We start from the raw sequence: 24,109 nt of genomic DNA, 5'->3' as shown, positions 1-24,109 counted from the left end.
CTCCCCCATCCTAAGGAAAAGACCCTTGCTATTCACCTTAATTATGCCCCTCATGAGTTTATAAACCCCAGTAAGGCCACCCCTCAACTTCCTGTGCTCCAGTGAAAAAAGTCTCTTAATTCTTCATTTCTTTCCATTTCTAAATATCACTTTGTGTATCTGATGTGGTCTTGAATTAATGATTTGAAACAATATTTTCTGCATGTCTTAGGAAGGATTCTTAAGTCTGTTTGATTAACGAGATGCTCACTTGTATGCCTTGTTCATCCAAGTTCTGCAATACAGCAAAATATCTTTCTAAGTTCCAGTACATGATCCCCGTGGAAACTCATGAGCAAGTTTAAGTGTAATGAATGACTTGTACTATTTATTCACCAGCAGCCACAAAATCCAGTCGGCCAAGTAGCAAAGCTAACAGTATGTGTCTAAAAATGTAACTTTTGAGCTCTAAAATAGGTATGATAATTTTTTTCCCCGATGTTGGCCGACTGTTTCTCTGATCTTTTCCAAAGCTAATGTTGCAATGCTCTCCCATTATAACCGACGGCTCTATGTAGATAGTAGAGCATAAACACAAAGTCTATAGGGCATAGACCGTCACCACAAATTTCCCACACCTAATCAGCGCCAGGTTGCCTGAGGGGGATGGTGAATTGAGATGATGTACCTTCTCAAAGTGAAAGAGGGTGAACAGAAAGGAATCCGGCATTCTTCTCTAACCCTAAATGAAGTCAGATTTACAGCGACATTGGGACGACTGTTGCTTTCCACAAATTAAATAGTACACACTTTAAACTTCTACATTCCATGGAGAAAATAATTGTTCCTGTAGTCGTGGAATCTGTTCCACTATGGATTCTTTGGTATTCAAACAGAAAGTTACAATGTATGCATCATCATTAGATGAAGCGGGTTAGGCCGTAAGATACAGGAGCAGAATTAGGCCATTTGGCCCACATGTCAGTTCTACTATTTGATCATGGCTGGTATTTTTCACAAACCCATTCTCCTGCGTTCTCTCTGTATTGATCCACTTAGCAATCAAGGATCTATCTATCTCTGTCTTAAAGGTGCTCAATAGCTTGACTTCCACAGCCTTCTGCGGCAATGAATTCCAAAGAGTAATCATGATCGGGCTGAAGAAATTTGATTTTGACTTTATGGTCACGTGTATTTTACAGTAAGAATACAATAAAATACAGTGAACAGCTTTCATTTCCTCTTCATCTCAGTTCTAAACGGTCATCCCTTCACTCTGAGGCTGTATCCCCCTTGGGTGCCTTGTCTTTTCTACTAGTTGAAACACCTTCTCCACATCCATTTTATCCAGGCTGCTCAATATTCTACAAGTTTCAATCAGATGTCCCCCCCATCCTTTTCAACTCCATGGAGTACAGGCCCAGAGTCTTCAACCACTTCCCATCCAACAAGCCCTTCATTCCTGGGTTAATTCCGATAATTTGGGATGCCAATTGTTAAACAGACTGACAGCTCTGCTTTGTTAGAGTTTGAGTGGATGGAGGATACATTTGGAGGGCAAGGTTTGAAGATGAATTGTAGGATACAGTAGTCTGACTAATTGTCCAGTTGTATGAAGAATATGAACTTTACCAACCTCAAATTCCTGTTATAAATTTGATAATGCCATAGTCAATACATACTACTAGAGTGTTTGGAGACAAAATTCCAATTGTTGTGCCAATTTCTCTAAATTTCTGGCCTTTGCAATTTTTTTGTTTATAACATGTCAATTCATTTAAAAATACATTATATCAATGATATTGCAAACATATAGAGTAATGTTTGGCATGATTATAGAGTGTTAAACAACTCGTGCGTAATAATTGGACATTCTAGTTTAAATTGATGACATGAAGTTCGAGGTTGTGTAATATTCCCAGCTACAGCCAGCAGATGGCAGGGAAAGCTAGGTTTTGAAACATCTAGGATGTGGAGATGCCGGTGTTGGACTGGGGTCGTGTGATTTCTGACCCTGAGGCATGTAATACATTATTCAACGCAAACAGAAAGTATTGAAGAAACTCAGCAGGTTGAGTAGTATCTGTGGACAGAAAGCAGAGTTAATCTTTTGAGTCCAGTGACCATTCTTCAGAACAGTATATTGTGCAGTTTGATATAGCACCAAAGGAAATTATGTCTGTGTTTGTATGTGTCATTTCAGCAAAGAGTAATTTAAGATAGCTAACTAGTTTGCACATAAATTGAAAACAGCCCACTGATAATAATCAGGTGCATTTTTCCTTTGTGTCACATGGTGCTGAATGCAACATTGTTGATTTATGAGAAATTGGAGGATAGGTAGACTTTGATATCAACATAAACCTGATTATAGAAATTATTTTTTGAAAATTATCAATGAAAAGTTTTCAGGGGGCTAACAGTGCTGCCATTTCTTAATAATTGTTTAATTCTTGTCAGGGAGGGAAATCAAGGATTATCAAAGGTAGATGGGAATATGGAAATCGAAACACAAATCACCCATGATCTTACAAAAGTCAAATGCTGCGGATGTTGGAGTTGAGAAACAAACACAGAGAATGCCAGAGAAACTCAGAGGATCACATTTGAACATGCTGTCCGTGTCTGCATTGGGTTTCCTCCGGGTGCTCTGGTTTCTTCCCACAGTCCAAAAATGAGCAGGTTGGGGTGGTTTGGCCATGCTAAATTGCTCATTGTGTCCAGAGATGTGGAATTTAGGTGGATTAGCCTTGGGAAATGCAGGGTTTCAGTGATAGGGTAGAGGGCTGAGTCTGGGTGGGATGCACTTTGGAGGGATAGTGTGGACTTGCTGGGCCAAATAGCCTATACACACTGTAGGAATTCTACGATTCTTTGACCAGCAGCATCTGTGGATAGAGAAACACAGTTAATGTCTTGGGTCCAGTATGAATCTTCTACAGAACTGATCTGGAGTCCATTGGATTTGAAATGTTAACTGTGTACCTCTGTGTACAGATGCTGCTGGCCTGCTGAGTTTCTCCAGTATTCTCTGTGTTTGTTTCAGCCATGATCTTATTGTAAGCTGGAATGGTCAACTTCAGCTCCTATTTTGTATGCTTATATAATTGAAAAGCAACAGAATGCTTTCTAGGTTTTTATAGTAGCTTAACATTTCTTTGGCAAACAGAAAATTGAGAATGAGATTTGATAGAGGTGTTCAAAATCATGGAGGATACAGGTAGCATATTGCTAGGAGAAACTGTTCCCATTGGTGGAAGGATCAAGAAGCAGAAGGCAAGGATTTAAGGCAATTATAGATGCCAATATAACCAAGGCAGAAAAAGCAATGATGAATGAGGAAAGAATTCTACATTCAGCTAGCTGTTAGGATTTAGATTGCACTGCTGTCTCACAGCACCTTGGACCCTGGTTTGAATCCAACCTCAGATGACTGTCTGCGTGGAGTTTGCACATTCTGTCTGAGTCTATGTGGTTTTCCCCTGAATGCTGCAGTTTCCTTCCACAGTCCAAAGATGTGCAGGTTAGGTAGATTGGCCCTGCTAAATTGCCCCATAGTGCCCAGGGATGTGTAGGCTATGTGGATTAACCATGGGAAATGCAGGGCTACAGGAATAGGGTAGGGGTGTGGGTCTGGATGGCCTGTGCTTCAGAGGATTGGTGTGGACTTGACAGGCTATGGGGAGAAGGAAGGGAAATAGCCGCTCTCTCCTTCAGAAAAACTGGTAGAGACAGAATGAGCCAAATGGCCTCCTCCTGCACTGTAATCATTTTGTGAACTCATTGACTTTCGAATTCCAGGAAATAGCGTATCAAGGAAGCAAATGACAGCATCTGCAACTCCCAGCCTTCAAAACAGCAACATGTCAAGGGCTGCCATTACTGCATAACTTGTAAAATGGTAGTGGTCGTGGCTCTGGTATAACTGACACATAATAGGATTTAGATTAGATTCCCTACAGTGTGGAAATGGGCCCTTCGGCCCAACAAGTGCACACCACCCCTTGAAGCATCCCAACCAGAACTATCCCCCTATAACCCACACACCCCCTGAACACCAAGGGCAATTTAGCATGGCCGATCCACCTAGCCTGCACATCTTTGGACTGTGGGAGGAAACTGGAGCACCCGGAGGAAACCCACACAGACACAGGGAGAATGTGCAAACTCCACACAGACAGCCACCCGAAGTTGGAATCGAACCGAGGCCCCTGGCGCTGTGAGGCTGCAGTGCTAACCACTGAGCCACCGTCTTACTTTCTGGATTAAATCAAAGCATTCCTTCTTTGTAATGTCAGATGTCAGAAATCTGCATTACATTTCATATTGTTCTGACAATGTCCTTCTTGCAATGTGTAGATAATTGTTTCATTTATATAGCATTGGCAGGAGAGACTAGAACCTGAGGGCATAGCCTCAGAGTAAAGGGAAGACCTTTTAGAACAGAGATAAGAAACCACTTCAGCCAGAGAGTAGTGAATCTATGGAATTCACTGCCACAGAAGGCTGTGGAGGCCAGGTCATTGAGTACATTTAAGACTGAGATAGATAGGTTCTTGATTGTCAAGGGGATGAAGGATTACAGGGAGAAAGTGGGGTTGAGAAATTTATCAGCCATGATTGAATGGTGGACTGACTTGATGGGCTGAATGGCCTTACTTCTCCTCCTATATCTTATGGTCTTATGATCATACAGTCCAAGATTCACTAATATTCATATTTATGTAGACCAATATGTTCAAATATAGCAGTATCTCAATAGTATAAAGTAACGTCAAATTTCTGTATATATTACACATTCACACACTTATAAAGCACCAGATGGTCCTACTGGTAAAAGCAATTGGTTTATGACGATCCAAATAGTTTGGAATTTTTGTTGAAATAAGCTCAAATGACTGCCTGTCTGAAATGCCAAACAAGAAAAAAATACATTTATACTGTTTCTCCAAGATTTGGGAAGTTCTGGAGGTGGTTGAAAGTATCCTCATAGAAATTCCATCTCAGTGATTCCTGTTAATACATTTTTGATCAGATTTGTCATCTGATGTTACTTTGGATGCATAATGCCATCATTAGAATTTTAACAATGCTGTCACTGTAGGCACAAAAATATTTTCCTTTTGTTAGCTGCCAGCTTGAGTTTCTCTCTCTCTCCTGTCAGACTTGCTGAGGATTTTCAGAATTTTCTGCATTTACTGCCTTCTTCCAGAATCTGCAGTATTTCATTTTGAGTAGATTTTTCCCAGGACTACCCCATAACCTCCCTGAAACTCAGTGTCAGGAGAAAACCTCTTACTGCCATCTGTTTAATATTCTGTTTGCTCACTTCACCAGACTTGTAGATTTTACAGGATCAAGTTTCCAATGTTAGGCACTATTGGAGAATTAGGGATCATTAGAAATGGGCTGAAATTATAGGAGTTTATTTCACTGCAGATTTTTGGACCCAATTTAAATGACATCTTTTGGGTTCAAAATTTGGATTGCTACAAATGCTGCTCCCAGAGGGGAAAGGGGCCAACATGCCTGAGGTGTGTAGTAAGTTACCATACATTAACCCAACCACAACAACTTGAATTTATATGTCACCTTTAAAAGTTAAATGTCTCTTGGATGATTAATCTCTGATTGATGTTGGGTTATCTCATGTTGGGCTGTTGCTGTCTGTGACAATTGGTTTCAGCAACTCCAGGTTAAGAAGGTGAAAATTAGTTAAGGTGCTTACTGTTCATTGTTCTTGATCTTTAAGAGTCAGTGATTCTCACTGAATGGCCGAAAGCAACGAGAGTGTGTGTGTGTGTGTGTGTGTGTGTGTGTGTGTGTGTGTGTGTGTGTGTGTGTGTGTGTGTGTGTGTGTGTGTGTGTAGGTGGGGAGTGAGGGCACTATGCACATGTGCATGCATATGTATTTTTATGCATGTGTGTTTGCACATGTGAATGAGAAGTGAGTGAATTTGTCAGTGCAGTTCTCTCTTGAAGAACTGCTGACACTTTCTCAAATGAAATCATTTATTCGATTAAAACATCTAATTTTCCCATATTGGCAAATAGAAGCTAAGCAATGAGGAAATGTGAAGAAAATATCGCTGTTAGATTAAGTTCATAAACTACAAATCATAGGACCACTGTTTATCAGGGATACGAAACACTGGCACTTGCAATATAAATGAAGTTTGAGGTACAATATTGATTTCTGAGGTTTTTCTGCAGATTCTGGCTGAAAATTTATGTTTCATCCTAATTCTTTTTATGTCTAAAATTGTGGATCGAAAACATTATTAAAATTCATTTTGCTGCTGCACTGTGCTTTGAAAATTTCATGTCAGAAGAACAAAACTGTTATGCCAAATTCAAAGTGATGAATGAGAGCTGACAGTAATCATTGGATACCCCTCAAAGTGACAAGCAGGTTTTGTTTTGCTATTTTTCATTAGCCAGCAGGTTAGGGACAGTGGATGTTTCATTGTGTTTTAAATTGGAGAGGAAAAATGCCATCCCTCAAAAGACTTAAAGGTTTTGGGATGGGAGAATAACATTAACGTCATCAAAAGTCATTCATGGGTAACTCAGTGTCCTGGAGCTAAAATACTCCCCACATATGGCTGCATATTTGAGGCTTGACCAATTTATCAATGTGCTATGTCAGGCCTGAACCCTGTTATTGGGATGGACTTCCAGGAAGGATGCTTCTTCAAATGGCTGGATTTGAAAATTCTCATTTCTGCCTCTAATCACTCCAAATGATTTACTCCCTTGGGAACTGCTGAAGGCCCACGACTCTGTGAGCGAAAGTTTTGTGATAAGACTTTGATCTGTTGTCCTACCACCTCTTCCCCTGCCTGCCCACACTTGCATTACCCTACCATTGGCAGCTGCCAAGGCCCTTCGCTCTGAAACTCCCTCCCTACAGCACTCCTAATCTCCACCTATCTCCTAAACCATCTTGGTTTGGCATCAATTGTGGGCTGGATTATAAGACCATAAGACATAGGAACAGAAATAAGTCATTCAGCCCGTTAAGTCTGCACCTCCATTTAAGGAGATCATGGCCGATCAAATAATCCTCAACTCTGCCTTCCTGCCATTTTCCTACAATCCTTGATTTTATTACTGATTTTAAAAATCTGTCTGCCTCAGCCTTGAATAACCTTAATGACCCAGCCTCATTAATCCTCTTTGGGGAAGACTTCCACAGATTCACAACACTCTGAGAGAAGAATTTCCTCCTCATCTCTGTGTTATGTATTCCCTTGTATTCCCAATTTCATTCGTTCAGGTATTCTACTACATTAATGGCTCTATAACAAGATGGTACTGCTGAAAAAGAGGTACTGAATCAGATGAAAATTCAAATAATTAGGCAAAAATTCTTCAGCTTTCTTTTTCAGTCTTGCTCAGGTAGCTTTCAAAGCAACTTACAAGCGATGCTGAAGATATTGAAAGCCATATTACCTGAGTGTGCTGTCAGGCCTGACAGCAGCATTTGGAGCCCCGTTGTGTGCCTGAGATAATTTCAAAGCAGGTGGGTATTGAAGAAAGGGCACAAGTAGTTTGTCAGTGCACATGTTACTGACAGGTCACCATGTTAAACAAGTTCTATCCAAGGCAGTGATTTCACTTAAAAAGGCGGGGGCATCATGATTAGAAATGGTTTTCTTGACCTCAGAGGGATGATCAAGGTAATGATAAAATTTCAAACAATTTTTCTAATCAAAGGGTTTCCTGTTTAAGTTGTAATCTTTTCTGAAAGTAACCTTTGTTACATGTTGTCCTGCTCACTTGACTAAAAATTCCTTCCAACTGAGATAATGGGGCCACTTAGGGAAGGCTTGTGATGTGCGGGGTTGGGGGGGGAGTAGGGACTGTATTTAGTTTTGTTGTCAAAGTACAGAACCCAGTATTCAACTTCATTTTTGCCAGGATATTGTCTGATGTCAGTGTATTACATTGGCATATTAACTATATATGTATTTTTGTAAAAGATTTTTAATGCCAATTTCTTCTGCTTCATAAGCAGCTACTTTGTAAAAACTAAATTCCTGACCGTCTTGAAGAAGTTGAATGTGGAAGAGATGTCCCATTGCAGTTGGCCACTGTTCACTAAGAAGAAAAGATGCTTCTAATCTTCATCAAGGTGCAGTCACACTGTCGCACACCAGTCAGTGAGCATCTAAGCGTCCCTGTGTTGGTGCAGAGTGTGGAGGTCTAACTCATCGGATGTCTGAGCACACAACTAGAAGGCACCTTGTGAATGGAATTGGTTCACAGTAACTGCTGGATAGATTTGATCTGGTGTGGAGTAACTTTTTCAAAGTGCCTATGCGGTCCATTTCATGACCCGAGATCTCCTAAAAACTTGGTTTTAACTCTTCCTGTAATCATTTTAATGGTTTGTCTAGCCCACTTTGTGTTGACATGCTGCATTTAGTGCTGATGGCATTAAGGTTGCACTGCTATATATTAAAGAAGTCCACTGATGAATACCAGCCCCACACCAGTAACCGCAGCATTGCAGCCCTTATTTCTACCTTTCAAAATAGATCACAGTAAGCATTCATGTCAGCACACATTAAAACATAATGTTTTCTACCACTATCTTGCATAATTCAAAAAGATCACATTCATCTAAATCAGGCAATTTACTGTTGTCCCTATTCTAATCATATGGACTCAACTGAATTTGGGCAAATATGCAAGTACCATCATTCATTACGTTTTAGCAAGTACTTGGACCAGTCTACAATGTACAAAAATACTTGGCCTGTAATTTGTCCATATATTATTCATGCACTCTTGCCTAGTAAGCATTTGCTAGTATTTCATTGGGAGGGAGCATCTCAGATAATGTTCCAGTTCAGCACTTCATGTACATCTTCCAGTTAGTGAAGAGGAGTGAGGAATCTTGCCAATTTCTGCATTCTTATCTCACTGGCAATGAGACTAGATCTTGTGCGCAAAAACCCTATAACACTTAAAATAGGTTTTTTTTGAAAAAGGTATCAGTTAATGTGGTACTGAGCAGAGAGGGAATGTGGACTTGGTATTTTCATCAAGTAATTTAAGAGAGAAGATTGGAACTTGTCTGCACCATCACTGCCAACATCCACTGCATGATCTCATGTTTTTAACCTCAGCTCACCTGCTGCTGTACCCTCTTTTATAATGTTGCTATCTCTAGATATTTTTAATCAACCTGTTCAGACATGTTATGGCACATCCCCAGAGCAGGTGGGACTTGAACTCCTGGCTCAGAGGTAGGGACACTACCACTATACCACAAGAACCCCCACATTACTATCTTGAGGCCTGAACACACCAAAGTTATCCTGGTGAAACTCACATTTTCCTCATTCCATAAATTTAAACTAACCTCAAACTCTGTTGCTCATATCTAGATCTCACATGTAGTCCCATGCACCTGTCACCCCGATGGTCACTGACTTCTGTTGACTCCTATTTAAGCAATGATTTTAAGATTTTCACCTATTTTTAACATTCATTCTTGATTAACTTGATACCTCTTAGGTCATTCATGTGACCTTTTTGCATCTAACAGGAAAGCTTTCAGTCTTCTAGGTTTTATGCCTAGCATCTTCTCATCACACTTTAATTCTGATTAAACTATTGCCCATCTCCAATGCCTCTATCCTCTCCAAATTTCTTGAACATGCTGTTGCCTTCCAAATCTGAGCCTTTCTTTCCCGGACCTTTACTGTTAAACACCACCAAATTAGGGTGTCCAGACTATTTTTATGAAAATAGTCGTATGAAATCCCTAAATAACATTCCACATGACTGTGATTGTGCGAAACGATCCTTCCTTATCTTTCTCAATGTATCTCCAAATTGTGATGCAGTTAGACACCCAGCTCCACTTATCACAATGCTTCGACTGTCTCTAAGTTGTCAAAATGTTTGTCCGACACCAAGCACTGGTGGAGCAGAAATTTCCTCCAAACGAATATCAGGAAAGCTGAAATCACTGTTGTCTTCAGTCACTGCTTCTGACTCTGTTCCTTAGCCATTAATTTGATCCATCTCCTTGTAGACTGTATCAGTCTAGTATCATTTTTGACCTTGAGGTGAGATCTGGCCACATATCTGCACCATGATAAGCAACATAACCTGATTCCACTCCCCACCTCAGCTTGTCTTCTACTGAAAATCTTTTTCACGTCTTTGCTGACTCAAAGCCTGACTGTTCCAGTCATTCCACATTCAATCTTCTGCAAGCAGGAAGTCATCCAAAGTCTTGCTGCTGGGGTTTGAACTCATACTATGTTTTATCCATCTAGTATCCCAATGTTTGTTAACCTGCACTGATGCTCAGTTTTTACATTTTCATCCTTGTTTATGAAACCTCCACTGATGTCGACCCTCGCAGCGATATTCACCAACCCTCAACTTCCCAAGAAAACTGCACCCATCTAATTCTGCCTTCTTGAACAATTGCAGTTTTAATTACTCCATCAATTGTAGACAGACCATCAGCTGGCTGAGCTTAGATTTAACCTTTGGACCAATTTTTCTCTCTACTTCCCTTTCCTCTTTTCAGATACTCCCTAAAACCTACCTTTCTCGCTAAGATTTTGGTCACTCACACTTGTATTTTGTTCAACAGTTTGGGGTCAAACTTTGTTTAATTACACAGCTGTGAAGAATCTTGTGTCGTGTTACTATATTCGAGCTGCTATATAAATGCAGTTTGTTTTTCATTGCTTTGTTGGTGCAAGTTTCAAAGCAGGAAACAAAGACACAAGTCAAAATGAAAACTTTCAAGCAGCTGAACACTAAGAGGGCTAATTCCATTCTTACAACTTCAACCACAATAATAATGTTTCTGGATGTTAAAAAGCAATGTACTTTTCTGGATTGAATCAGAAAGAAGAAGAGGAAGTACAGTTTAAAAATAGCTCAACTGAACTGCAGGAATCTCTGGACTGTTAATATAATTTTGATCTCTCAGCCAACATAAGCTGCACGTGCCTTCAGAACAGTTCTCTTCACTGTTTCCTCTTCATTGAACACCAATAACAATTTGAAATCTGCACTCTATCATGGATGTTTTGTATGTTTTTCAATGAAAGAAACAACATTTTCATTTAACAAAGCAGGGCCATGATACAGCTGTCCAAAGGATAGCTCTAACAACAGGATATTTTTCCTAGTTCCTTTTTTTTCTGATGTATTTCTGAGAGAGTCTGGTTTGCAGAAGTTATGATTGTAATCTTTATTTTCTCCTTGATACATGACAGATATTGTAATAATATAGGTTACAAATATGCATTTTACTCAGTATTACTAGATGACGATAATCATATTTGGAGATCATTAATATGGTCTTTGTTAGCGCACAGGTAAGAATTTCTATCACCTTTTGGATTTGACTAGAAATGTTGCAGTCATGAAAATTTAAAAAAACTTGCTTTATACTATTGTTTTTGCTCTCTCCAGTTGCCACAAAACACTTTACAGCCAATGAAGTACTGTTGAAATGTTGTTCTAATGTAGAAAACAATATATATGAGATATATATATAAATAATGGCATTAAGTTAGAAGACCATCCATGACTATAGAATGGCAGAGTAGCATAGAGGGGCTGAATGGCCTACTCCAGCCTTATGTTTCGATATGCAAGATGCAGCAACTCACCAAGCCTCTTTGGACATCACCTTTCAAACCCATCACCTCCACCACCTATAAAGGAAAAGAGCAGCAGATTCAGGGGAACACCACCACCTGAGTTCCCTTCAGGTTACACATCTTGACCTGGAACTATATCACCATTCCTTCATTGTTACTGCATCAAAGTCCTGGAATTCCTTTCTGAACAGCACTATGGTTGTCCCTACACCTGCAAGACTGCAGTGGTTCTAAATAGCAGCTCAGTACCACACAATCCCAAGGGCAGTTGGGGATGGGCAACAAATGCTGGCCTTACCAGTAACAACCACATCCCATTACAGAATAAGATGAAACTGCAGCAGCCAATTTTGGTCTTACTAACAGCGATGTAATACTAACTTTGGTGAGATGTTAATTGAGGTATAAATATTACCTAAACCAGTGGGGATAATGCCTAGCTCCTTTTTGAAATGATGTTCTACGTGCCCAGGAATGCTGTCAGTGCTCTAGTTTAATAATGCATCCATAACATGGCACCCACAGCACTCCCTTAGCAGTAAACTGGAACATCAGTCTTGGTTTGTGTCAATAGCCAAGGCAATATCATAGTAACAAGCATTTCAGCTTCCTTGACTGTTCTCCCACTAATCACAGAGAAACACTTGCTCCTGAACTTCTGTGGGGTACAGATTCTGATGTGCCAGCCTCCTTGGACATACCCAACGGGTTTGGGGGTGGAGGCAGGTGTGTAGGATTGTTGGTAGGGGTACAGGGGAACATTTTAGGAATTTTAAAACATCCAAAAGAACTTCGGATGTTGGAAATTTGAAACAAAAACAGCAGTTGCTGGAAAATCTCTGCAGGTCTGGCAGCATCTATGGAGAGAAAGGGGAGTTAACATTTCGGGTCTAGTGACCCTTCTTCAGAACTATTATCAGAATTATCAGAGCTACAACTTAGGAACTGCCTAGTTCCAGCCCATTAAACTTAATGTATAGCAAGATGTGGGCAATTACCTGTTGGGCACCTGGAGTCAGTGAACCAGGTCATTTACCCCCATATCTCTGGGACTGTCTATGGCACATTCACATGTACACCATTAATATCAGAGATCTCGGCTGCTATATGAAACATCTTACAATTTCACCATTTACCTTATCTGCTGCAAGAATTGCTGAGGGTTTGTTTATCTCACCTGTAGACACACTACCAAGGAATGAAATACCCTAATACCCACACTAAATAATTAAAAACACATTTTAATTATCAAAATATTGGTCTTATTGATTTGACACAACAACAGTTGCATGTAATGAATAAAAATGGAATTTGAGTTCCCTGAATGTTCTTTGTTGATTTTATGGTCAGTCCTTCGAACATTTCATAAGGAGTATGGATAAGGTGGATAGACAAGGTCTTTTCCCCAAGATGGGGGAGTCCAATACTAGACAGCATAGGTTTAAGGTGAGAGGGGAAAGATTTAAAAGGGACCTTAGGGGCAACGTTTTCACACAACAGGTGGAGTGTGTATGCAATGAGCTGCCAGAGGAAGTGGTGGAGGCTGGTACAATTACAACATTTAAAAAGCATCTGGATGGGAATGTGAAGAGGAAGGGTGGAGAGGGATATGGGCCAAATGCTGGCAAATGGGATGAAATTTATTTAGGATATCTGATCAGCATGGACAAGTTGGACCGAAGGGTGCGTTTCCACGCTGTACAGCTCTATGACTCTATGATGCTATCCCATACTCAATTTTTGCTAGAAATAAAATATTCCGATCTGGCTAGATAAAGAATTATTCTTTAGGATACCATTAAGTGCATTCAGTAATAGTGGTGAACGTGGCCTTTGACATGTTAGGTTCAATTCCCATACTAGCTGAGGGTACTATGAAGGACTCCTCTCATTGTCTTCCTTTGCCTGAGATGTGATGACCTGCAGGTTAAACCACCACCAGTTGGCTCTTGATGTAAGTTTGCTCGCGGAGCTGGAAGGTTCGTTTTCAGACATTTCAACACCATTCTAGGTAACATCATCAGTGAGCCTCTGGTGAAGTGCTGGTGTTATGTCCCACTTTCTATTTATCTGTTTAGGTTTCCTTGGGTTGGTGATGTCTCCAAGGAAACCTAAACACATAAATAGAAAGCGGGACATAACACCAGCGCTTCACCAGAGGCTCACTGATGATATTACCTAGAATGGTGACGAAACGTCTGAAAATGAACGTTCCAGCTCAGCGAGCAAACTTACATCCAGAACCTCAACCTGAGCTCCAAACCTTCTCAAAACTCACTACCACTTGGCTCTGTCTAATGAGAGAGCAGCTCTTTGGGATCTGGTAAGACTAAGGCAACTTCATCATTTTCTTTGTCTTGTTGAAATGTTCAGAAAAATATTCAGTCTTCTCAGAAATTTCATTTGTAAAGAAGCTGATCACAGAAATAGTTGATTAAGAATGTCATATATAAATTGGGAAATGTATATTAAGATAAAAATTAAAAACTATTATCAAAGAGGTATTTTAAAAGGACAGAAAACTAAAAACTGAGTGAATTTGAGTTTACATTTGGACCCGTATTTGCACTTGAGATAAAAATAGGCATTTCTATCGCCCAGCAGTGCTGTAAATTGCAGCATGGCCCACTACAACCCACTAACAGATATTACAGCTTATAATATCGGGCTGTGTAATTGATCAGAAGTCTCCTCCAAGGCCATGCTATTTTGCTAGATTCCGTAAGCAGAGATGGCCGGTAATTTCACAACTAACCCCTCTTTTGATACAAATCACATGTCATGTGCGTCTTTACAAATTTGCAACGAGATGAAGACAAAAAATAAAAAGGCGTGGAAGGAAGGCATGGAAGTGAATGTGCATTTTACAGAGGCAGAAAATAACTAAGACTTAATTCTTTCAATGCTACCCTATTCAGACACTGACAAAATCCAAACTTGTTTTCCTTGCTGTAAGAAACCCTGCAGAGAGTTTGGAGCATGTGACTAGACAGACAGCTGGCGGTTGACTATCAGCTGCACAATTGTTAGTGAAATTAAACAAAACATTCTAGATGTGGAGCAAGGTAATGAATGCTTAGTGTAGATGGTAACATTTCATTTGATGTTGGTTCGAAATTAGTTTATTTTGCAACTTACAATTTCAGATTTCTGCAAGATATTCTGAGATGAATTATGTTTCATAGTCACAGTAGGGCCTTACAGTAGCTGCTCCATTATTGTCTGTCAGGTTTCCTGTTTCTGAAATGCACATGTGGTGTCTATGAATAGTGGATTGCTCCTTGTCTAAAATTATATCCGCATTTTATAAAGGATATGGTCCCATAATCTGGCAGGATCAGCACAAGGTTGAGCGACTGAATTCTGGGGTTTCTAGAAAGTTATGAACATCTGCTGTGGGCTCAGAGTGAGGATGGAAGAGGTAAGGGTTGGGGTGAGGAGGAGAAGTGGAGAGGGTGGGGTGAGGAGGAAAAGTGTAGGGGGTGGGGTGTGAGGATGGAAGAGGTAGGGGTTGGGGTTGAGGAGGGGAAGTGTGGGGTGGGACTGAAGAGGGGAAGTGTAGGGGGTAAGGAGGGGAAGTGTAGAGGGTGGGAGTGAGGAGGGGAGATGTAGGGTTGGGGGTTGAGGAGGGTAAGTGTTGGGGGTAGGGGGTGAGAATGGAAGAGGTAGGGGGTGGGACTGAGGAGGGGAAGTGTAGGGGTGAGGGTGAGGAGGGGAGGTGTACGGGTGGGAGTGAGGAGGGGAAGTATAGGAGGGTGGAGTTGAGGAAGGGAGGGTAGGATGTAGGGGTGATGGATGAGCAGGTAGGGCTTAGGTTTGAGGAGGGCAGAGAGTTAAGATGAGGAGTGGGGATATGGGTGAGGAGGGGAGGGGTAAAGGGTGAGGGTGAGGTCTGAGGAGGGGATGTGTAGGGGGTAAGGATATGGTTGGAGGGGAGGGGTATTGGGTGGGATTGAGAGGAGGGGTGGGATGAGGATGGGAGACAAATGGGGTGGAGGTGAAGGGGAGTTGTAGGGTGTGGAGTCAGGGGTAGGGAATGGGATGAGGAGGAAAGCAGTAGAGGTTGGAGTGGAGGAGAGGAGCGGTAGGTGGTGGGAGTGAGGGAGAAGGTTTGGGGGTTGAGGTGAAGAGGGGAGGAGTAGGTTATGTGGGTGAGGAGTAAGGGGTAGAGTGATGGGTTGAGGGAGCTGGTGTAGGTATAGGTGTTCAGAGTTGAGGTGTAGTAGGGTGCACTAGTCATCTCGTTGTTATATGCAAATATGGAAACTAATATCTACTTAAGGACAACTTTGCAACTGATACTTTATAAAAGCGAAGGTTGAGAGGAGATTTCATAGAGAAGCCTGTACTGAGATAGAGACTGTTCCCATTCCAGGAGAAGTCAAACTCGTCTACTTCACTGATGTCCTTTAGGGAAGGAAATCTGTCATCCTTAAATGGTCTGGCCTACATGTGACTCCAGAACCACAGCAATGTGATTGGCTATTAACAATTAGGAATCAGCAAGAATTGCCAGCCTAGTTAGCGATGATCATGTCCTGTGAATGTTTAAAAAAAAGTACCAAATAAAACCAACTCAAAGTAATCAGTTAACGTACCGAAAGTGACATGAGAAAACCTTTTATCTTTACGCAGTGGGTGGTTAGGATCTGGAATGCAGTGCCTGAGAGTGTTATGCAGACATTCAATTCATGATTTTCAAAAAGGGCTTATCAGAAAGGAAAACATTTACCTGATTATGGCAAATTGGCTGGGGTATGGTTCTGGCTACATGATTCTTGCACAGGCAAAATGGGCTGAATGGCCTCCTTCTGTGTTGTAGCTGTTCTATGATTCTCTAACCATGCTGCAATCCAGATGCCATCCAATTTTACAGCTCCTTGAATTTTTCACTGGGTGAAAGGTAGCTGCACAGCTCATTTCTCAGATTTTCCCAGCTGTTTCTCTTCGTTGCTGTCACACAGCTCCTTGTGGACTAGAGAAAGAATCAATAGATCAGAGGGGTAGAAATGTTCAAAAAAATCTTCCACTCACTCAGCAAAATTAATGGAAGAAGAAGCCATGCTGGAAGGAAGGATAAGATGATGGGATGGGATGAGGGAATATGCGAGGATTCTGGTAGACAACAGAAGCATTAGTGTTGTTTTAGCTGTGTAGTCTGTTTCAGTGCAATGCCAGAAAGAATGGAAAAACAAAATGGGCTGGCTAAATCATTTTACAGCAGCAGTTATCTTTTTCCCTAAAACCTTGACCAGAGTATAGGATCCAGAAGGTAAAGCCCTTCAGACACAAAATTGCTTTATTCTAATCCTAACAAACAATCAATAGGCTTAGGATTTTGATGTCTCACTTCAGCTATTCAGAACATGGAACGTAGAACATAGAACAGGAGCAGGCCCTTTGGTCCATGATGTTATACCAAACATGACGCTAAATTAAATTAAGCCCTTCTGCCCGCACTTGGCCCATATTCCTCCATTCCTTGCATATTTATGTGCTTATCTAAAAGCCCCCTAAAAGCCCCTCTCTTGTCTGCCTCCACCACCAACCCAGGCAGTTCCTGACTCCTACCACTCTCTGTGTAAAAAACTTGCCCCTCACATCTCCTTTCAGCTTTCTCCTCTCACCTTAAATGCATGCCCCCTTGGTATTAGATATTTTAACTCCAGGAAAAAGATTCTGACTGTCAACCTCATCTCATAATTTCATAGGCTTCTATCAAGTCTCCCCTCAGCCTCTGCCACTCCAGGGAAAACAACCAAAGATTTTCTAGACCCCCCTTGTAATTCATACCCTCCAACTGAGGCAGCATCCTGGTCAACCTCTTCTTCGTCCTTTCTCCACATCTTTCCTGTAATGTGACAACTGGAACTGAATGCAATACTCTAAGTGTGGCCTGACCAAAGTCTCATAAAGCTGCAACATGACATCCTGGCTCTTGTACTCAATTCCCCAAATCAACTAAAGCAAGCATGCCATGCGCTTTCTTTACCGTCCTGTCTACTTGTGTGGCCTCTTTCAGGGAGCTATGGAATTGAGCCCCAATATCCTTGTGTACATCAATGTTGTTCAGGATCCTTCCATTAACTGTATACTTTTCATTAACATTTGACCTCCCAAAGTGCAGCACCTCACACTTACCTGGATTAAACTCCATCTGCCACTTCTTTGCCCATATTTACAACTGATGTATATCGCACTGTATCCTTTGACAACCTTCTAAATTATTGTCAACTCCAACGATCTTTGTGTCATCTTCAAACTTACTAACCTACACATCTACACTTACATCCGAGTCACTTATATGAATCACTGGCAGCAGAGGTTCCAGGATGGATCCCTGTATGGATCCTTATGGAACACCACTAGTCACAGACCTCCGGGCAGAAAAGCACTCTTTCACCATTAGCCTCTGCTTTCTATGGCCAAGCCAATTCTGAATCCAAGTCATCAAGTCACCATGGATTCCATGCGTCTTATTCTTCTGGATGAGCCTACCATGAGGGACCTTGTCGAAAGCCTTACCAAAATTCATATAAACAATATCCACTGCTCTACCCTCATCGATCACCTTCGTCATCTCCTCAAAAATTCCATCAAGTTAGTAAGACATGAACTGCCCTGCACAAAGGCATACTAACTGTCCCTAATTAGGCCATGCTTTTTCTGAATGCTAGTAAATCCTGACTTTAAGAATTCTGTCTTATACCCCTCCAACCACTAATGGAAGACTCACTGGTCTATAGTTTCCTGGTTTATCCCTATTTATCTCCTCCATATTTAAATGTTTCTGTATTTGCTCTGGAACCACCACTGATCAAATATCCCAATCCTGAGCTGTGTTGCATTTACGCACTCATAAAGATCAACATGCAAACATACAACCTACTTTTCAATACTGCAGCAATACCCCACCAGTGCTGCAATTCGTGTAGAATTTTGAGCCTAGTCATACTGAATTCAAAATGTTAACTTTGTTTCTGTCTCCCCAGATGCTGCCAGACCTGCTGAGTTTCTCTGGCACTTTCTGTCTTTATCTCACTTTTTTGACACATACCTTTTATGTTCTATATAATTTCCAATCATTTCAATTTTACAGAAGCATGCATACTGTATTATAATGTATTAGAAAAGAACACTTGGTAATGTTACACAAGAACATCTGGTTTGATGCAACAATTTTACCGCACATACAAATTTCAGTGAAACTTCAAACCAGCAACTTCCATTATGCACTAAAATCATTTTATCAATCGTTCCTTTTGTTTAATTTTAATTTGAAACAAAATTGTGCCAAATCCCTTGAGCTAAACTTTAATAATGCTCCATGAATGCACCACCCGATTCTCCCAAAAATTCAGAATTGTTATGTGTTGCTTGCCAACCCAACGATAGAATATAACATGCTGCGTGGGAGCATTTATGGTCCATCCAAATGGCTGGCTTTATTGAACTTATAAAATATACATTGCCACTTATTGAATTGGCTTGTGTTGAAATCTGCTGGAATTTTATTGCCGTTGCTCTGATCAAGAAGACTGAGCTAGCACTTGTAGAATTTGATAAGGTGTAAGATAGCACAATAAATATAATTTGATTTGATTAGGATCGACTAGGCGAAAACCTGTAATAAACAACTTACACTGTAAGAGCAATAGAAGACAATAGGTGAAACATCATTTTACTGTCCTTTGGTATTTTGCAACTGGCTTACAGACCAGAATAATTCATTCAAATGTTCTTTATGCTTGTCCTGATTAAGTATGAAATGTCCCACCATTTTTTGTATAATGTCTTCATTAAAGAGATAGCACAACATCATTGAAGTTTGCTGTTCTGAATGTGTTCTTTTGATAACTTCATACTATTGCAGGTGTGTTGGGGATCTTGTCAGCGCTCAGGTCTCATCATTACTGGAATGAAGTAGCTGTTGACCTTCTGCAGGTGCGTGCATACAGTGTGTCTGTCTTAAGGCTATCAGGTTTCACCTTCTGAGAAGCAGGTTGACAATACATAAGTACGTAGTTACACACTGATGGGTCGAGACAGACTGTTACAGTTCATTGAAATATAACATCTGCACTGTAAATTGTTGATACATATTTTTGTTGAAGACAACGACAAGATTGAAAACAGAAGCAATCTCACATAAAAATCTAATGTATTTTCTTTTATTTTCAAGGTGTCTTTCTGAGACTTGGATTTAGCCACAAAGTAACACTTCAACAGTCATGGCTATGTACACTCTTCCTTAATGATGTGATTTAAGTTTCAAAGTTATCTTCAGGGACTGCCTCCTGCAGTGTACATACACCCCATTATAAATCAGCACCAATTCTGTTTAGTCTTCTGTTATACAGCAGCAGTTTGTTGTATTATTTTGTGGCTAGCATGACTGAATGATTTTTGAAACAATGCAGGACAGCAGAAAGAGAGTTTGATAAATTCTCGGGAACAAATTTAGATTGGATTCCAAAAACTTTATTAACTGTGATAAATGTTTGGAATAATCTGGCAGGTGGAAACGGTGACACAAAGAGCAGTTCACAGATTCTGTCTTGCAAGTGATGAGCAACAGTCAGATCATACACGTCTAAATATTGTTAACTTCTTAACTTACATGGCATTTGACCATGACTGCCCATAGCAAGGACAGAATTAACAATACTACACTGAAATCTTTAGAAGTGGTGGCTCAGTGATTAGTACAGCTGCCTCATAGCGCTAGGAACCCGGGTTCGATTCCACCCTCGGGGGACTGTCTGTGTGGAGTTTGCACATTTCTCTCATGTCTGTGTGGGTTTCATCTGGGTGCTCCAGTTTCCTCCCATAGTCCAATGATGTGCAGGCTAGTTGGGTTGGCCATGCAAAATTGCCCATAGTGTTCAGGGATGTGTAGATTAGGTGCGTTTATGGGGATGGGCCTGGGTGGGGATGCTCTGAGGGTTGGTGCGGACTTGTTGGGCTGAAGGGCCTGTTTCCATTCTGTAGGGATTCTATGATGTTCTGAACACTGCCTCTGGACTCGATAAGGAACTGATTGGCATTGGTGCAAACTGTTGAGCTTCCCCTGCACTTTCTGTCTTTATTATGGATCTCTGGTATCTGCAGTGCTTCAGTTTTAGTATGTGTAACCAGCACTCAGCCTTAGAAGGCAGGCTGTTCTTCGTCAAAGGAATCCGTGCACAATAATAGTGCTAACATTTGAAATGAAACACTAGGGAAGAGAGAAGGTTCAGGACAAAGGACATGGCTTGGGGCATTAATGCTGGAGGTTAGTAGAAGGAAGGAGACCATGGCTAAAATTTGATCACATGCTATGAGTCCTACTGCCATGGCCAATGCAGGTCCTGAGCACCTGGTTAAGAAGTCACTGCCAGTACAGCCATTTAGCAATGGGCAGTGGCCTGGCCTTTAGAGAATTGGAAACCTCAGACAGATCACCATCAGAGGCAGCTGATGCTGAGTGAGACTGTTGGGAGAAGGAGAGGGCCCATGGAATGGCCAGTGAGGAATTTTCTGAAAGTGGCGGTGTCAGGCAGGCAGACCAGGGATTGGAGTGGTGAGTGTTTGTTGATAGTGTTACAGTCAAATTGCTATCCATAAACCCCCTCCTGGCACGTGGAGACTCTGAAAGGGAGGGTCCCATAGCCACCTCATAGGAGGATGTTTCTCTGACCTGGCAGTCTCCCAGTGCAGCCTAGTATGATGCTAGTTTTGTGGAAAATGCCCATTAGTACTCTTATTGATTGGATTGGTGGGTACCATCCATTCCTGCATTTGGAAATATTCTGTGGCAGTGGGAAATCTTGGACATTCACCTTCATTTCCCCAGTCTTTCCATCTCCCAGCCCATCTACAATAGGTTGGTAAAATCCTGATTTCTGATTCCAGATAGGGGCCTGGACACTCATAAGTTACACCTAGAATAGAGTGGGCAGTGTGGCCGACTCCTGAATTCTGGACCGAAGGAACCTGTAGCAGTACCATTAAAAGTGCAATAACCTCAAACAGATGATCTAGGTCAGCTAATGTATCTTCACATCACATCTCTTTCCCAGCACAGCTCTAACCTCATACAAAACCCAAGGTATCATAATCCCATCCCTCATGGAGAAACACTCCCTGGATATGTAACATCCGAGCTACCTCAACTCACCCCTATATACTGACAAATCGTACCAACTCAATACCCACAGCACAGTGTACCTCCAACTAATCCACCACTGTGGCAGGCAAACACAATGCAACCCAATTACTAACAATAGTTCTGATACAGGGTTACTGGACCCAAAACATTAACTGAGGTACCTTGGATGTTACATATTCAGGGAGTGCTTCTCCGTGAGGGATGGGATTATTTTACCTTGGGTTTTGTATGAAGTTAGAGCTGTGCTGGGAAAGCAATGTGCAGTGGGTATTGAGTTGGCATAATTTGTCAGTATATAGGGGTGGGTTGAGGTACCTCGGATGTTACATTAACTCTGCTTTCTCTCCACAGCTGCAGCCTGACCCACTAAGTTTCTCCATAAACATTACTGACATTCCACCCTTTCTCTTCCAGGACACAAGAGTCAGGAGCAGAGTGGAACTGGCACAGAACAAGGTGGCAACAGAGGAGATGACTCTCAGCACTGGGGCTATGATAGGGCCCAGGGTGTTCAGCATTGCTGAGCACATTGAGGATGAATGTTCCAACATTTTTCTGTTTCTTAACTCTGAGCATGATGAGCATAGGCCTCCTGTTTGCCAACTCATGCCACGTCCCACACATCAAATATCCCCTTGTGATTTCATGCTGTCAGATAACCAAGAACTCCCAGCTGCTCTGCCGCACTCAGGAGATAGACAGAGAGACAGGGAGAGAGAGGGAGACCATCAGTAAAGTGCTAATGAACAGACCCTGACATTGGCAACCACCAGCTCATACAATGACATTGCACTTACCTTGGAGGTTATTATTAACTTGGGAAGGTCAACAGGCACAAGTGAGATGCCACCAGAAGAGGGAGAAGGTCAGGCTACTCACTGGGGGTGAGTACATTACTATTGTCAGAGATTCAGATGTGGTCCCACACAGAGGGCATACAGGAATGAAATGCTGGGTGCATTGGTTGGCATGTGAACAGTTTCCTGTCACTGCTAAAGAGCATTGAGGAGTCTGACTTGAAGATGGTGGAGGACATCACCGAGAGGGTCCCCTCTTCCTAGTGTCTGCTCCATCTCCCCAGTGTGCTACAAACACTGAGGCACTATCATTACTACCATCATATCTATGCAGCACTTCTACTGACAGGTCATCTCCTCCTCTGTGCTCTCTGTGAGGATACAACACTGCAATTGCTGTAATGTAACACACAAAACCTCCAGAGTCATTAGAGACACTGCAACAACAGGAGTTCTTTTGATGAATTTAACTTCAATGCGTGAGCCTGCTTCTTTAAAGAATAAACAGTAGAACACCAGTCCTAGTGTCTCTGTTTCAAGGTTGGCTGTTCATCTTGATAAAAAGTAAATCTGGGCACTTGTCCAATTTACCAGAGAAGCTGCATACACTACCAATGGGCAATCTGAGTGGGACTTCAGAATTTCCCATTTCTGCTTCAAGAATAGTCAGCCCAGCAGTGTAATGCTTTCAGTGGATTAATTTTGTTATGGAAGAGAGAAATCTTCATGTAGGATGCAACTTAATCAATTGGGCTGCTCCTTTTTATGCTCCCATGGTTTGTGAAAGGAATGCAATAATTCACTAAATATTAAAACAGCAACTTTCAATAAGTATTGTACAGAAACCCTCGAGAAATGGATTGAGAACTTAGAGTACTGCTTTAGAAATAGAACTTGAGCTCATTTGATGTTAATATGCTTGCATTTATTCCCTTTTGACATCTTTACAGAATAAATGTTTCTGCATATCTCCCACTACCTTTATTTTCCTAATTCTATATATACTCTACTGCTAAACTGTACTACTTCTGTTTAATTATTTCTGTCTTAATATAATATTGAAATACTATAACCATAGTTTGGGATTCAAGGAGTAGTTATTGAGCAACATGCTCGCCCTCATTCTAAATTTATTGACAGCATATACTATTAAAATTATGATAAGGCAATTTGACAAGCCATATTAACACTCAATATAGATTACACAATATTGGACAAAGATTTTCAAAAATGCACATTGTGCAGAAAAAGGCTTAGCTATGGTGTACATCAAAATAATCTGTATTCCAAATCTAGATCAACCAAAATTGATTGTATGAAAATTGAAATGCCTGGTATTTATAGATTTCAATAAAAAAAAATTGGATCTCATATATTTGAAACTATACCAACTATTCCCTTTCAGTGTCAGGGCAAAAAGGTCTGTTCATTTCACATTTTTCAATACTGATTTGATAACCAAGTCTGCATGGTAGAGTTTAATGTCCATGTCTCCTCTTCCATTGATTTCAATGAGAAAGCTAATTTAAGAAAAT

The 24,109-nt window shown here is 41.1% G+C and overlaps 1 long non-coding RNA gene across 1 annotated transcript in view; it reads left to right on the top strand.

Moving 5' to 3' along the window:
- The window catches only part of LOC132206047 (uncharacterized), a 37,109-nt gene extending 13,967 nt beyond the window's left edge, over positions 1-23,142 (top strand). Inside the window, exons 2-3 of the long non-coding RNA XR_009442775.1 lie at positions 19,501-19,571; positions 22,192-23,142. This is a non-coding gene — a long non-coding RNA (uncharacterized LOC132206047). The remainder of the gene's footprint in view (positions 1-19,500; positions 19,572-22,191) is intronic.
- The last annotated feature ends 967 nt before the right edge of the window (positions 23,143-24,109 follow it).

The sequence above is a fragment of the Stegostoma tigrinum genome, chromosome 29 (genome assembly GCF_030684315.1).
Source record: "Stegostoma tigrinum isolate sSteTig4 chromosome 29, sSteTig4.hap1, whole genome shotgun sequence".
In the NCBI taxonomy this organism is placed as follows: Eukaryota; Metazoa; Chordata; class Chondrichthyes; order Orectolobiformes; family Stegostomatidae; genus Stegostoma; species Stegostoma tigrinum.
Note: the sequence above shows the minus strand (reverse complement) of the source record. Positions and strands in the feature narration are given on the sequence as shown.